Below are 17,342 nucleotides of genomic sequence, written 5' to 3'. Positions count from 1 at the left end.
CATGTTTTACGCAGAAACTGCCTTCTAAAAGAAGTTATCGAAGGAAAGATAGATGGGCGGATAGAAGTGACAAGAAGACGAGGAAGAAGACGGAAGAAGATGCTGGATGACCTTGGAGACAGAAGAAGATACTGTCATTTGAAGGAGAAAGCTCTAGATCGCATTAAATGGAGGAATTGTTTTGGAAGAGACTGTGGACCTGTCGTCTTGACAGATTACTGATGATGATGAGTGGTTCTGGAACGGGGCCCACTCAGCCACGTGATGATAATTGAAGAGATACTTGAATGGCAAAATAGTGCTTCCGGTCTAGAAAACAGAAAATTGACGGCCGTGGGGATCCATTGCGCTGACCACGCGACGCCCTCTACCTGCAAAAGTTGGCACTAACTTCGCCGACAAGCAGCGGTCGCTCGGTCGGTATAGTTCGCTTGCGGACTAAATCCAAGGAGTTAGTTTGTTTTTATGGTAAAGAGCGGTTGTGGGATTCACCCAGCCATCCAGCATTCCCTCAGAGTATATAAAACGGTAACGGGTACAGCAAACTATGTATAGATGGATCAACACGCATTTGATGTCTGTGTGTTTGGTTCACCTGAACGAATGACTTGACGCTGCTGTTGACGACAGCAATTAAGGACCAAAAACATTCTGTGTCAGATAACGAATACACAGAGCTTAAGTTTCCTTTTTAATTCGGCTAGTGGGGGGTGGAGTCCAGTTGTGTCCACTCCGTACGGCGGCCACTGACTGGCCTAGTGTACCTGTCCCGGGTGATTATGATGATGGAGAATTTGGTGGAATGAAGATTGGCAAGGGAAACCGAAGTACTCGGAGAAAACCCTCCCCATCGCCACTTTGTCCACCATAAATCCCACTTGACCAGACCCGGGATCGAACCCGGGTCGCCGCGGTGGGAAGCTAGCGACTAACCGCTTGAGCTATGGCGCGGCCCCAGAGCGTAAGTTACCCTGTTCTTGATCTACCCATCACAACTCTGGAGTCTAGGTAGCTTAGTAGCTCTAATGACTAGACCACTGGATGAACGACCGATGGATCGGAGTTTGATTTTCACAAAAGAAAGAGATTCTATTTCTATTCTCCACAGCGTCCAGAGCAATTCTAGCGCCCACTGAGCCTTCTATGCAGTAGGTACCCATACATACTTCCCAGACTTAAAGCGGCCGGGGCATGAATCTGGTCACTGTTATTTATTATATAAATAAGTATGGTTGCTAGGCAACGATTGCAAAAAGAAACACGCGTTGCTTGATAGCGACCGGTAAACACGTTAACAATACCCGGGCTCTCGTTAGGCAACCGCCCATAACAACAATAAAAAATTGTTGTTGTTTTCTATTGGATCCTCCCCGAGACTGTATAGCGAGGACCCCAGGCTGGCTGAGTGCATTCAGTTTCAGGGTATTCGCTGCACAGCAACGACGTGAGCACAGACGTTGAAGAATCTCCATTGTTGGAGGCCGTTACTAGAGAAAGGCTGATGAAGGAACAGCAGGCTGGAAAAAGACATGGCGGTTGCTGCAGTGAACTGTAAAGTGTGGAGGTTACCGATAGCGCTGTTGTTACGTGTAGTTCCGAATAGTATGTACAAGTGGTCAATAAATCCATTCGTCAATCCAAACCTCGTCTAAATAATTTCTAATTTCGAGAGGCAAATAGAACTTGAATGCGAAACGGTATCTCTTATTGACTGCTTAATATACAGTCAGGTCCTGCTTGATCTTGCATACCTGTGGACATGAATACCCCGCACCACAACGAGAAGTCAGTGGCTAAAGCTGGCATGGGCCAGAAAGGAGAACTGCGTACCATATAATGACCCGTACGTTCAACAACAGAAAACATTTCTACATTATATGGCGTGCAAGTTCGTTGCAGTCACAATTCACAATAGCAAATATTACAAAGCAATTTATGTTACTGGCTGCGTATTTGGATTGTAAATCGTGGGTTGATTCATGCATAAACAGGAAATGGTTTGCTTGTAGGTGGAATAATGTGGTGGTCATATAAGGGGCAAAGTCGTTATGAATTTCCTTTTTTTTTTTAGCCAGTGGGCTTCATGATCGGTGTTAACTCCTTCTTGTTGCAAGAAACGTAGGAGAAACAAAAAATTGAGAACCGCAGGAGTGCAGTTCTAGGATATTCTTATCTCAGTGAGCTGGGTTTGTATAATATTATCACAAGATTCTGATGAAACCTCTTCTAGCGCATTATACACGCTATTTCCAAGGACTATGCGTTACTACTGAAAATAACTGTCAATCTTTCTGAATAATCAGATTTCTTAGTTTCATCTTTTCAGTAACCGCTTCTGTGGTCTAGTGGTCAGAGTTCCTGGCTCGGGCCGTTGCTTAGTAACGGCAGTTGTCTAATTACTTGTTTAGCGGTCGTTGCATAGCAACGGGTCTACTTGCCACGGTATAATTTTTTCTCTCTTCTTCCTCCTACTTTGGAGCACAGGGCTGATATCTCAATTTCATGAGCATTTTTACAGGAGGTAGGACTCCTTGGATGATTGATCAGCCCGTCATAAGGCCTCTACCTAAACACAGGGCAACAGAAACACAGAATAAACATACACACACCAAACATGCAGGCCTTGTATCGGATTTGAACCCAAGATTCCGGCTTCCAAACGAGCGAAGACAGTACATACCTTAGACCACTTGACTACAGTGACCGCCCACGGTATATCATCATCCTAGAATTTGCTTGAAGGAACTGAAGGCGTGACAAGGAAATCACAGGAGAGTTAGACATCTAGCTGACATTTCTGGAATAGAATATACAAGAGTGACGAGCACACCAATTAGCTCGTTGCGTCCTCCCGTATCTAAATATATTGCTAAAGGAACGCACACAAAGTATTTGTTGCAACCTCTGATATCTGATTTCAGTGCTTATTCATAGTGTGATTTTCTGGGCTACGACACCAATAGGCAAAAATTTCCTCCGAAATATCAATGTTCCCTTACAAGACTACACGGTGTCAGAACCCAGAATTTTTTATTATTATTTCCCCTTTATTGTAGAGCTGGATAATTCTCCTGCCAATTTTGTTTGTCTTATCTGACGGCTAATAATCCAAATAACGTCGAATTATCAGCAGAGACTTCACAGATGTCGCGAACCAGGTGCTGCTGAGCCTCATGCGGGGAACAAAAGGGTCTCAGTGTATACCGAGCGTCAGTCACTTCCATTATTCCTGAAACTAGCCTTTCCTCGTCAGCGAACACTCACAAGAGATACGCCTCTGCACAATTGTGTTTTCTTCCCTCATTCAGTCTTCATTCGTGGCAGCCAGTGGGGCTGTGTGGATTTCACAAAGAGGCAAACGAAGAAAGCATGACTACAGCTTGCGACAGGTTCTCCTAATGCGTCCTTTACGAATATGTATATGTTACTGGTTATAATTTTCATTTGTTTATATACTGTATAACATGAACTGCCGATCACAGTGGCCGCGCGACCTAAGGCGCCCGCTAGAACACTGGGTTCGTGGGTTCGAATCTCACTAGAAGCATAGATGTCTATGTTCGTTTATTCTGTGTTTCTGTTGTCCTGTATGTATATAGCGGCCTTGCGACGGGCTGATCCCCTGCCTAAGGGGTTCTACCGACTGTGAATAAGATTAAGAAACTTATAAGCGGCCAAGGTCCAAAGGGCTGTAATGCCATAGAGCGAGATATAACACGAACTCCTGTTAATCTCGTTTTACTGCGTCAAAAATATCTTAGAGTTTGCATCGTCATCAGATAGTGACGTATGTTATTATGTCATCATTATAAACACAGGAACAAAACTAACTTTACCTTTACTGAGTTGGCGTGCGTCCCATAGATCTGTTACCTGTTCTCTTGTCGGACTGCCAACTCTTCTGTAATAAATATACTTCATTGCAAATATGAGAAGGCGTGTGTTCATTTTATAATGAATAAACTAAAAATTAAAATCTGCCGAAGCTATAGAGTTTACTTAATGGGAGCGTGGTAAGAATGTGAACATTTCTAATCTAATATTAATTAATAAGAATTACGAAATAGACTTTAATTTTAATTAATTATTTTTGTTTTTGCTTCCAGGTACGATATCTGAGCACCCTGACACTCGTCTTCCTGGCACTGCAAGGTAGGAATGAACATTTTGGGTAGAAACACCTACAGTAGAAATATCCCTCGTACTCATGCAACTCTCGGTGGGGGGAATGTNNTCACTTACTTACTTACTTACTTATGGAGCTGAGCCCTTCTTGAGGAGCCTCCCATTCTGCAGCTACACAAAAATTTCCCAGCATTTTATGGAACCGAAAGGTTCATTACCAAGAGCCCTCCAATGGTCCATATTCTGAGCCAGATCAGTCCAATCCATACCATCCCATCCATCTAAGACCCATTTTAGTATTGTCCACCCACCCACGTCTTGGTCTCCCAAGTGGTCTCTTTCCTTCTGGCTTTCCCACCAATATCCTATACGCATTCCTTGTCTCCCCCATTCGTGCTCATCCTCCTTGACTTGATCATTCTAATTATACTTGGAGAAGAGCGCAAGTTATGAAGCTCCTCATTATGCAGGTTTCTTCCCCACATATACAAAGTTTAAAATTATTAGCGGCCATGAAATGATAAAACATTCGAAAAGTCCGACGGAGCACGCGTTCACGACTGAAACGACATCCTTCAAGTTTTCAGCAGAAGATGCAGTTAGGTCCATAACTGCATATCGATCTCTTGTTCTCCGTCGGTGTAAATCTTGAATCTAACTGCAAGGCAATGGATTTCAGACCGCATATAATGGCAACGCCACAGTTTAGTAGAGGTTTCATCGCGCACCTCGTCTTAACTTTGTTTATGTGTACAAAGAGCAACTTTTTATCACGGGTTCGATTCCCGATGAGGTTATTGGATTTTTTTCAGTTTATCTAAACCTACCAGCGGCACTATGGCGCTGGAGTTAACTCAGCCTCTAACAGAAATGAATACCAGGAATATTCCTGGGAGTATAAGGCGGCCGGAGCGTAAGGCTGACAACATCATTGCCATCTGTGAACAGATTGTCTAGGAAATGTGGGAGCCTCGACGTCTCAAAATGCCGTGAACCACGGGCTGTCACAGGGATAGCTTTAGTTTTTTGAAAACAAATTTTCGTCTTAAGAAACGGAATAATTCGTCGGTATTGCCCTGGATTGCCGGCTAGACGGCAGGGGTTTCATTTTCAACAGGGGCAACAGATTTTTCTCTTCTCCACAGCGTCCAGACGGGCTATACGGCCCACACCGACTCCCATACAACGGGTACCTGGGGCAGTTTCGTCAAGTATAAAGCAGCCGGGGCTTGAAGCTGATTACTTACCACAGCTCTGGTGCCGAGGTCAAGAATATTAAAGCTATACCTCCACTCCCCCATATGTGTTCATGGCTTGACTAATTAAGCACAGGAACAACTTTTACCATTTTACACATTTTAATTCTTTATCTGTTGATATGTATCAAGATTTACAAGAGCGCGGAAGTAAAACACAGGCAACTGGCTTTGAGAATTACGATTAATTGAATTAAGCGTGTAAGGTTCCCAGAATTGAGCAGGGATAGCGTAGTCGGTATAGCGACTGGCTACGGGTCGGAAGATCGAGAGGTCGGAGTTCGGTCAAGAATCTTCTCTTGTTAACGACGTCCAGATCGTCTCTGGGATCCACACAGTCTCCTATCCAATGGGGGTAAAGCGGTCGGAGCGTGAAGGTGGTCACTCACCTTCAACTAGGGTCGAGTTAAAAAGAATGTGGATCTATACGTTCACTTCCCCTATATGCCTTGATGGCGTAGTGCTGAATTAGTGAAGCCGAGGGACGAGTAGAACGTCCCCAGAATATTCTCCCCTTTAGCAACGAGTCGCCTTCCTCCACTCGGGATTGCTAGCCACCCATCTGTAATGGGGGGGGGGGATAGCTGAATAGCGTTTGGGAAATATGCTCTGAGGAGAGTATTGGAGTTTATGGTGAGTGAATACATGGGAGAGAAGATTAGGAGCTGCATAGTTTGAATTTGCTAGGATTGTTAGACGGGAGATTCTGAGCTGTGCGTGAGAAGAGGCGTACAAGAGCCTGATTTCCTACTCACAGACACTACTATCGCACATAACAAAATAGTAGACAAGTAATTATGGTACTTATGCTGCGTGTCTTTACTGAAGGAACACTTGCTGCTCTATGAGCTTACAACAAAGCACCCATCTGGAGCTTACGACCAGATTTTTGTTACTGTTTTTTTTTATTTCTAGTGGGGTGGGACTACGTCCCTTGTACTTCGGTCACTTCTGGCGTATTGCACCAGCCCCAGATGAGAGGTGAGGGTGATTGTGGAGCAATTGGTGGAATGAGGATTGGCAGGGGAAACCGAAGTACTCGGAGAAAACCTGCCCCAGCGCCACTTTGTCCACCACAAATCCCACTTGACCAGACCCGGGATCGAACCCAGGCCGCCGCGGTGGGAAGCCAGCGACTAACCGCTTGAGCTATGGCGCGGCCTTTTTGTTACTGTTAGACAGTTGCGGGTTTGTTGACGTCGAAAGCTCTCTCTGACGCGAGGATGGATCTCTCTTTTGCTATTGGTGCTGGTCCTCGCCAGCGCAATCATTCTCGAGTCCAAGCCCCGTGGAACTCCCAATCATATTTTCCTGCCTCAGATTCGAGACTTTCCTTTTCGTCGCCTCTAACGACTCGCAGGGCTACGGTTGGAGCATTCGATCCCAGCTCCTCACGGGATCCTCACAACTGTGTAAACTTTTCCCGCTCATGATCTCTCGGCACGGACTGCATAGGAAACAGCGTTCCTGTATTGCTGTTTAGTTGTTTCCATGGGAATATGTTTGTTTGAGAAGCCGTTGCTCAGTATCGGCTTGTTGTATATTTACTTATCTCGCGGTCGTTACCCATCAACGGCTCCATATGCAACAATATCACTTGCTGTTTGCTCTTTTTGTTCATCGGCCTTGATTTTTCCCTCGCCACGGACGAGCAGACGAGTTGTAGCTGTTGTTTAAGAGGGAGTTGGTCTGGGTGTGAAGTCTGTACTGCCTTATTCTGCAGGATGTTTAAGTAATTATCTTGTATGTGAGTAGAGCACAACGTTTCCACACACGTTCAAACAGCTGTGGGCCCTGTCCTCTGTTTCCTTTCGCGATAATGCGAACAATGTGTATGTTATTCTCACGCCGAGTATAGCTCAAACGGGTACGACTATTTGCACACACCGGCTCCATAGTGCACACTGTTTTTCTTTGAAAAGCCCATAAATGTTTTTTTCTCTCCTTCCCATTTCCTCGTTTGATTTCGCTTGTTCATAAAAGTAAAGCTATCCCTGTAACAAGCCGTGGAGACCCATAGAGTTATGAGACTTCGAGGCTCCCACAGTTTCGAGACAATCGGCTCATAGATGGCGGTAAGATTGTCATCCTTACGCACTGGCCGCCTTTACCTCCAAGAATATTCCTGGTACTCATTTCTATTAGAGGCTGAGTCGACCCCAGGGCCACAGTGCGGCTGGAATGTCGCGTGTTCATAAAAATTCTAACTTTAAGATTTTGAGATTCACCCGGCTGTGGTTACGAAGAATTGAGGTCTTCTGGGATTTGACTCCATGTAGAAGCTTAAAAGTTTACAGACGTTTCGGAGGAACATAATATCTCCATCATCGTCTTTCATTGTTTTCTATCCAGATTTATATTCTTTGCTGTTTCCCCGCATTCATCTTACTCTTCCACCCTGAAGATGGAGGCAGTGCTTTCACTCTAAACACCTCTAAAATTCTCCTGTACTGTAAGCCGGTATATCCAAGACTCTATATTAAAGCCGAGATAACCCAGTCGGTAAAGCAGCAAGAGAGGAATCTGGCTTCGACTCCCTGAAGAGGCAAGATTTTCTTTTGCAGACCGATTCTGGGGTCCGCCTTGCCCTCAATTCAGTGGGTACCGGTTTGAAGAGGCCGGAGCGCTATGCGTTTCTTTTCCAGGCGTCTTCTTTATGCGGTGTTTAATTAATTAAGAGCAGGGGCAACTTTCCCTTTACCTTTCACTCTGTGTTAAAAAGACTGCATTTTTGTTCTGAAAATATTAGTTTTCCTCTGAATTCAGGTTCCATTTTGGACAGGTTTCACTGGAACGCGCATGTTAATCATTCAATAATTCTGCACAACATTTCTGTTACGTAAATGCCTTGCATACAAAGAGACCGTTTTCTGGTATCCTATCGATTTGGCTTCATATCTCGTTCGACGCAGATCTCCGATAATTGGTATCGGCTTAAAATCGGATTTAAAACCGAGGAAACATAAAACGCTTTCAAAATGTTTCATATGCTTCCCTTTAGTTATTCAGGGGGTCGTTCGAGCGCTGATGTATTGTCAGCATTTGAGCTAATTTTGATGCTTTTTTTTTTCTTCTTCTGAAAGCAAGGTGGCAGGCTATGTATACATAGGTCTGCACAAAATTATAGGTTGCAACGGATTTCGGTTCACGATCGGAGAGGTTATCGGTCCAATCGACATACATTATTGCATACTTTAAGACTTCCCGGGGGCCATGTATTAGTATAATTGATCCATTAACATACTCACGACGCAGGAAAGAACAGCTGGCAACACTGTTGACAAAGCCAAGACCACCCTACGCTAAATTATGTCTTTTGATCAAACAAAATATCAGTGTTATTAAATGTATGAAAGGAACAGAGAACCCATAATGAAATCAGAACAGATGGTCATTTGCATGGCGGCACGATCAGAGGGGGTGCGGGTGTTACTGGGCGTTCAACAGGTGTGGCAGTTCTTGTCGCCATACTGTATGAAGCAGACATATTTATCCCGTGTCCTGAACTAAGTTGCAACGGAAGAAAGGAGGAATTCATGTGTGGTATTTTTTGCATTGTTTTTTCGGTCTGGACGCAAATCAGCCTTTTCACAAAAGTGATTTGTCATGAGCAAAGGAGCCTACGTAATATAACTCACGCTTACCAGATGAGATCTTGTGTTTTTATTTACGTACTTCTTTCTCTTTTGTTTTGGCGAATGCAAGTTTTTTTTTTTTTCATCACTTCCGTCCGTCGGTTCTTGGACACTGTGCATCTTGAGCGATATATGTCTGGAACTTTATTCTGACTCCCGCTGAATTCTAAATTTCACTGTCCGCTATAAAATCAGGTAAAAATAAAAGTAAAAATAAAGCTATCCCTGTAACAGGCCGTGAAGGCCCATAGGGCTGTAAGACGTTGAGGGTCCCACATTATCTAGAAAAATCAGGTAGCATTTCTTTCTTCGAGGAGACAAAATCTTAGAAAAGGATGTTTTACGGACGTTGCAAAAAAAATGACATCAGAAATGGCTACAGTTCAGTTTTCTAAATTGGGACGGCCGTATAGAGACTACAAGAAAATTTATAAAAGTATTCTCATGATTTTAGTGACTATAGACGGGGTTAAATTGGTACTCGGATTTATTGAACTGTTACAACTCGTAACTTCAAATAAGGATTATCCTCTCACTATTCTACACACTTCACAAATCACTACAGGACACAATAGGTCTTCTGAGTCTGTTAGTCTTCACTAGCCGTTGCTTCATAGCGGTTTCCAACGGCAGACATTCTCATTTCTCTGGGTTCCCGAACTGTCCCCTGCCTCAGCTACCAACTTCTCACAGCAACAGCTAATAAGGACCGAACCTCAGCAGTTCTCCAACTAACTAACTAACTAACTAACTAACTAACTAACCAACTCACTAACTCGCCAAGCAACTACTCTTCATTTTACTCAACAAAGCTGAACTGACTCACTCCTCACTAACTGTCCTGCTTATAACACTCCTACACAGATCGCACAGAAAACACCATTCCTCTGTTGCTCATTACGGGCCGTTGCCTAGTAACGGATCTATATGCCACAGAATATTTTAGATATAAAAAGAAAACCTAAAAATTAATAGCTGAAAAGGAAGTATGGGAAGACAGAAAGTTACGTAACGAGGAGTATCACAAATTACACCCTTCACCAAATATTATTATGGGGATTAAGTAAAGGGATCGCCGGTCACGGTAGCCGAGCGGTCTAAGGCATGTACTGTCTTCGCTCGCTTGAAAACCGGGATCGTGGGTTCGAATCCCACTCAGGCCATGGATGTTTAGTTTGTGTGTGTATGTTTTCCTGTGATTGTGTACAGGTAGAGGCCTTGCGACGAGCTGATCACCCGCCCAAGGAGTCCTACCGAATGTGTAAGATCTAGAAAAACCGAAGTGAACGGAGAAGTTCATGGAGGTAGGCCTAGACCCACTGGGGCTGTAGTGCCCAGGGGGGGGAAGTAAAACGATCAAATGGGGAAGATAAGTATTAAATTTGTAGAGGAGGAACTTACACAGTCGCGTAACTGACAGGAAGGAATCACTTGGCATTCTCAGGCCAAGAGGAGAGGATAACATTTAAGTAGATGTAACAGAAATATTACAGTGAGGACTGGACTAATCTGGCTCAGGATAGGGTTCAATGAACTGGTCTTTCTGGGAGCACAATGACCCTGGTCATTTAATGATCAGCCGAATATCAGATATTTTCAAAAAGACCCCGCACAATGTAATGAGTATTTTCTTTCTCTAGCCCATAGTTTGGAATGGAAGGGGGCACTGGCTCACAGCAAAAGCTGCAGAACATTGAATACTAACTTCGAGGGTGATTAGACCCCTCATATTGGAATTCTGTTAAAATTATAGGACACAATTTTCCTCATAATTTTTCGAATAATTAGATGACAAATTATAGGTTCCTGGCTGGCAATTTCGTGTCTATATTTAAGTTGCCCTTCGCGATGTGTGTGGTCTATATGTCGTGGCACGCAGCAGAAGTAACAAAATTAAATGCATTTGTACTTTGTATGCAATATTCATATCAAAATACATAACATAATTTCATACAGAAATGTTTTCAGATCCAAATTTTAAATCTCCCTGTAGGCAGACACACAGAAGTGTTCTTTTTTTTCATCTTGGTAGTCGCCCTGTTCCACATTTCCCATGCGACAGAAATGCTACAGATCGAAGCAGCGCGTTGCCATGGAAATCTATAATAGTCATATAGAACATCAAATATTAATTACACGATAGTTTAAACGGTGTGTAAGACATGCTTTGCCATATATATATATATATATCAGTGCCTAAATTACTTTATGTAATCCACAAAGGATTTCCTTTGTGAAATCAAAAAACATACGATGTTGTGGGGACAGGCTGTCTGTCCGAATTTAGTATATTTAAGTAATTCATATGCCGATCAGAGTGACCGCGCGGTCTAAGGCGTGAACCGTCTTCGCCCGCTCGAATGCTGGGATCGTGGGTTCGAATCCCACTCAATGCATGGATGTGTGTGTTTTTATTCTGTGTTTGTGTTTATCTATGTGTAGGTAGTGGCCTTACGACGGACTGATCCCCCGTCCAATGGGTCGTATCGACTGTGTATAGGATTAAGAAACTGAAAAAAAAGCGGCCAAGGTCCAACAAAAGTCTGTAGAGCCATAGACAGATAGGTAGTAGTGGTAGTAGTAGTGGCCGCGCCATAGTTCAAGCGGTTAGTCATTGGCTTCCCACCGCGGCGGTACGGGTTCGATCCCGTGCCTGGTCAAGTGGGATTTGTGGTGGACAAAGTGGTGCTGGGGCAGGTTTTCTCCGAGTCCTTCGGTTTCCCCTGCCAATCTTCATTCCACCAATTGCTCCACAATCACCCTCACCTATCATCTGGAGCTGGTACAATAGGCCAGAAGTGGCCGCAGTACAAGGGACTTAGTCCCACCCCACTAGCAATACAAAAAAAAAGTTAGTAGTAGAAGTGATTCATACTTTTTTCGGCCCATTAGATGAAGCTAGTGCTTTTCATTAGGCCAGGCTAGCTTTACGTTGTGGATCCCGCGCAGTGTGTGCTGTTTCTTACTACGAGTGGACCGAGAGTAGCCAGGATTCGCAAGGTCCTATATCACTTTTATCCTGACAGAGAATAGTGTTCAAAGAGAGTGCCAGTACGCCATTCTCAGAAGCCTATATAACTGCATACACAAAACATTGAGTACGAGTTATAAATTGCATGTACTAAAACCTGTGTTATCCAGACATGCTTTATGTGTTGGGATGCAACCTACAGGCTGATAAAAAGTCAGTTCCTATTGTTGGAAATTGTAGGTTTCGCTAATAAATGTCACCGTTTCAAGCAGAGGTAAAGTAAAATTCAAGAAGTAAGAGATATTACCGTATAAACCTGAACATAACGCCCCCCCCCCATATTTTTACAATAAAAAATCAGAAAAATAATTTTTACAAAATTGTATATGTCATTTAGTTTTGAGGGTCGTAAGTAAAAGAAAGTAAAATCTATGTTATTAAGGAATAAAAAAGAGGCCGCGCCATAGCTCAAGCGGTTAGTCGCTGGCTTGCCACCGCGGCGGTCCGGGTTCGATCCCGGTGTCTGGTCAAGTGGGATTTGTGGTGGACAAAGTTGCACTGGGGCAGGTTTTCTCCGATTACTTCGGTTTCCCCTGCCAATTTTCATTCCACCAATTGCTCCACAATCTCCCTCACCCTTAATCTGGGGCTGGTACAATAGGCCAGAAGTGGCCGCAGTACAAGGGACTTAGTCCCACCCCACTAGCAATAAAAAAAAGGAATAAAAAATCCAAAATATAATATCTTAAATATAATTCTGCCGATCATAGATGGATCCATCTCTGGGGGTAAAACAGCATGGGCGTGAAGCTGCCACTCACCTAGTACCGGGGTTAAGAATTGTGAAACTATATCTCCACGCCCCCATACGTCTCCACAGCGTGGTGCTTGATTAATTAAGCCCAGAGATAACTTACTTTTATACACCGTGTTACGTAAGTAGTGATCAGAAAGGAATAGAAAGTGCTGAAGAAAAACAAGAGAGGATTTCAAGTGACAAATCAAACGGTTCTCGCCATGACGTTGCTAGGCACACGTTAGGTATAACGGGTGCGGTGGAATTTTATGCTAATTTGATATAGCGCGGTATAAAACAAAGCATTAATAAAGTATCAATTTATGTGCAAAGTTTGAAATATTGCGAATTTCAAAAAACAAATTCGGCAGTATCACGTATGTGTTTCAAAACGTGTCTTGAATTATGCGACAGGAACGCGTGCTCGCATAAAATGCGACCGATCTGCACTAATATTAGGAAAACTACGATATTCGGCGAAACCGCCGGTCCCCCAAAGTTGCCTGTTATCGCAACTATTGTTGTGTTTTCCTTCTGCATTCTGAAATGTGCACTTTTGTTGACGGAAGTTTCGAAACGAACCAAGGGCCCCTTTATGCCAGTCAGTATCATACAGGCAATTGTCTCACGTCCCCGCTTTTTTTATTGCTAGTGGGGTGGGACTAAGTCCCTTGTACTGCGGCCATTTCTGGCCTATTGTACCAGCCCCAGATGATAGGTGAGGGTGATTGTGGAGCAATTGGTGGAATGAAGATTGGCAGGGGAAACCGAAATACTCGGAGGAAACCTGCCCCAGCGCCACTTTGTCCACCACAAATCCCACTTGACCAGACCCGGGATCGAACCCGGGCCGTCGCGGTGGGAAGCCAGCGACTAACCGCTTGAGCTATGGCGCGGCCCTCGCGCCCGGTTACTAAACGAGCGCTGTGCTTTGTCGCACTGACGAGCGTAGCATTGACCTCGAAAGCAACTACTCTCCTGTTTTCTGTTAGCTCACCAACTTCGTCTGCACACGATTACGGGTCGGACAAAATCGGATGCATCTTTCCTACAGCACCACGCATTCTGTTGATCTGTTGTCTGAGAGAGCAGCTACCCATTAGTACAGATATGGACTAGCGCTTCATGAGCAAATGTTGGCTTGACTGGAACCATCGGAGGCGAAGGAGGTGGAAGGGGGGGAACATCCTTCACATGATCCCCTCTCTTGGTCGACTGTCTTGAAAAAGCTTGTGAAGGGGATGATATTTGTCACAATTAGTTCCACAATTCCAATCGAATACAAAGCCAATTTATAACCAATTTTCTTGCCCTGTCTGACAGCACTCTCATGTAGTAGCAGTCATGCTTGTTCTGTAGAGAAACAAAGACGGGAGCTGGTCTTGTTAGAACAATGATATAAAACAAGCCAGAATGAGTTACTCAGGGTTCCTCTTCTCCATATTTATTGCTTATTATTTCTACCCATTAATTTTGCATATAAATATATGTGGACGCCGCCCAGCATAGCATGTATTTTACTCAGTCACACCCATATGGAGAATGAGGGAGATCTTAGCTTTGGGTGACAAAATATAGATCAGTTTTATCCAGGAACGCCCGGTAATACTGTTCGTGGAAAAATATGTGTAACATGCGCTTGTAAACAAATTGTTGAATGTACATTTTCAAGATTTCTGACTCCATTAATCAGGGCCGTACTGCGATTCTTTTGCTCATATTAAGTCTCATGTTTCATGTTATAAGTTACTGCATTCATTCAAGGCTTATATAATATAAGAGGCCTGTGTGTTACGAAGGAACGGCGCTGAGGAGAATATTTGGACCGAAGAGGGATGAAGTGACAGGAGGTTGGGGAAAACTGCATAATGAGGAGCTTCATAACTTGTACTCTTCTCCAGACATAATTCAAATGATCAAGTCAAGGAGGATGAGATGGGCAGGACATGAAGAAGGAATGGGGGAAGAGAAGAACGCATACAGGATATTGGTGGAAAAGCCAGAAGGAAAAAGAACTCTAGGAAGATTAAGACGTAGGTGGGTGGACAATATTAAAATGGATCTAAGAGAGACAGAAATCACCGTAAGTTCAAAAAGGAATGAAAAGAATGAATGGAACATAGGAAAGTGCGAGAAGGATGAGGATGGAAAATAAGTCCGGTTAGCTCAGTAGGTACAGCGACAGGCTACGGGCGGGACGGCAATGGTTTGATTTCCGGAAGAGGCAGGATTTTTCTCTTCTCCACAGCGTCCAGACCAGCTGTGGGGCCCAGCCAACCTCCTATGAAGCGGATAATATGGACAATTTCTCCAGAGATAACGCGGCTGGAGCGTGAAGCTTGCCGCTCACCTCCATATACTGAGGAGGCCAAAAATGACGGGGCTATAACTGAACTCCCCCAAATGTCTTCATGACACAATACATAATTAATTAAGAACAGGGACAACTTTACCATTTTTTACCTTTTTACTCATTGAAGTTCTCCGAGCTGGTTGTTTGGGACACTATGCAACAATCCTGCAGGTCGCGAATTCGATTCCCGATGAGGCCGTTCAATTTTTCAATTAACCTAATTCTTCCAGCCGCACTATAGTCCTGGGGTCGACTCAGCCTCTAACAGAAATGAGTACTCTGAATATTCTTGGGAGTAAAGTATGGCCGGCGCGTAAGGCTGTTAACCTCACCGCCATCTGTTAGCCGATTGTCTTGAAAAAATGTGTGAGCCTCGACGTCTCAGCCCTGTGGGCCTCCGCTGCCTGTTACAGGGATAACTTTACATTTACGAGTATAATGTAACATAATCAGAGCGACGATAACAACGTGAGTCAAATTCTGTTTTGGTCCTTTGCAGTGATGTTAATGATTTTGATAATGACGAAGGTTTCCAGAAGGTAATGGGCAGGGCCACCAGATACGAGTAGCAGCCAGCAATAGATAAAGTACAGAAGAGTGCAGAATTTCCTTGCTCCTAACGATTTTATACGTCACGTCAGGGAAGGCCCCAAGTGGCGGGTTTCCCGTTCCGTACTTCTGCGTAGGACTGCGCATTTCTTTGGACCGGCGATGAAGAGTGTAGTTATGGCAACGCCGTACTGTCATTTCCAGTACAAAAAGTTGTGATAATGTCAGAAGGTAAGACGAAGTGCCTTCTGAGGGCCGTGCAACAGATTTCTCACGTTGCCTGTGACCAATGCATCGGAAGGTTATGGTGATGGGGCTTTTGTTCTCCCAAGAACCGCGTGATTACCACGAGAAGTGCGTCCGTCCGTCTATCTGTCCATTCATCGGTCTGACCATCCTTCAGTCACAATACAGGTCAAGAACACACTGTAGCAGAAACAGTGTGCACTTAAAAACTTCCCCTACTCTTACGTTCTCATTTTAATACGATTGGTCACACTTTACGGATTATCTGGACGCTCGGTGGCCAAATGTACACTTTCCCACATGTCAGGGACATTGAAAAGGGGTCGATTTTCAGTATCAACTGTTTCGGCTTGTTTTAACGTCATTAAACCTAAATGCCTTAAAGAATAACTTAGAAACTCTAGCCGATGCTAGTAATGATATTCGTCTAAGAGGAAACACGTATAAACTAAGTATATATTGATGTCTCGTCACCAGAATGCAAGGAAAAATCGTAGCATAAAGACCACAAAAATCGTTTGAAAATGTGGCAAAGTTCAGATATTTTGGGGACCACGGTAAGATATCAAAATTTGATTCAGGAATAAATTGGCTGAAGGATTAAATTGGTCTACTACTTACTGCCATTCAGTTCATAGACTCTCATTTTCTCGTCTGCTATCCAAAAATATAAAAATTAAAATATATAAAACGATAATTTTGCTTTTGGTTTTATATGGGCGCGAAACTTGGGTTCTGACATTAAGGGAGGGACATAGACTGAAGGTGTTTGAGAAGAGGGTGTTGAGGAGAATATGTGAACCGAAGAGAGACGAAGTAACAGGATACTGGAGAAAACTGCCCAGTGAAGAGCTTCATCACTTGTACTCTTCTCCAAGTATAATTAGAATGATCAAGTCAAGGAGGATGAGATGGGCCGGGCATGCAGTACATATGGGGACGAGGAAAGCACAGCTTTGGTGGGAAAGCCAGAAGGAAAGAATCCACTAAGTAGACCTAGACGTAGGTGGGAGGATAATGTCATAAATGATCTTAGGGTAACAGGATGATATATCATGGACTAGATTAATCTGGCTGAGGATCGGGAGCAGTGGAGGACTGATGTGAATGCGGTAATGAACCTTCGGGTATTCATAAAATGTTGGGAAATTAATGAGTGAATGCATGACTGGTGACTTCTCAAGAAGGTCTCAGTTCAGTGGTTTTAGTTAGTTTAGTTAAGTAGTTAGTAAAGAAATTACACGTATACTCTTTTTCCTAACAATGGCATTTTCTTTTTCTCATGTATTATATTGATAATTTAAATACGGTGCCGATTTATGGCATAACTGACACAATATTCACCTCTTGAATACATACATACTTTCAGTAATTAACAACTGCCATGTATTATTTATCATAGCAGACAGTT

The sequence above is a fragment of the Cryptotermes secundus genome, unplaced genomic scaffold (genome assembly GCF_002891405.2).
Source record: "Cryptotermes secundus unplaced genomic scaffold, Csec_1.0 scaffold560, whole genome shotgun sequence".
Classification (NCBI taxonomy): domain Eukaryota; kingdom Metazoa; phylum Arthropoda; class Insecta; order Blattodea; family Kalotermitidae; genus Cryptotermes; species Cryptotermes secundus.
Note: the sequence above shows the minus strand (reverse complement) of the source record.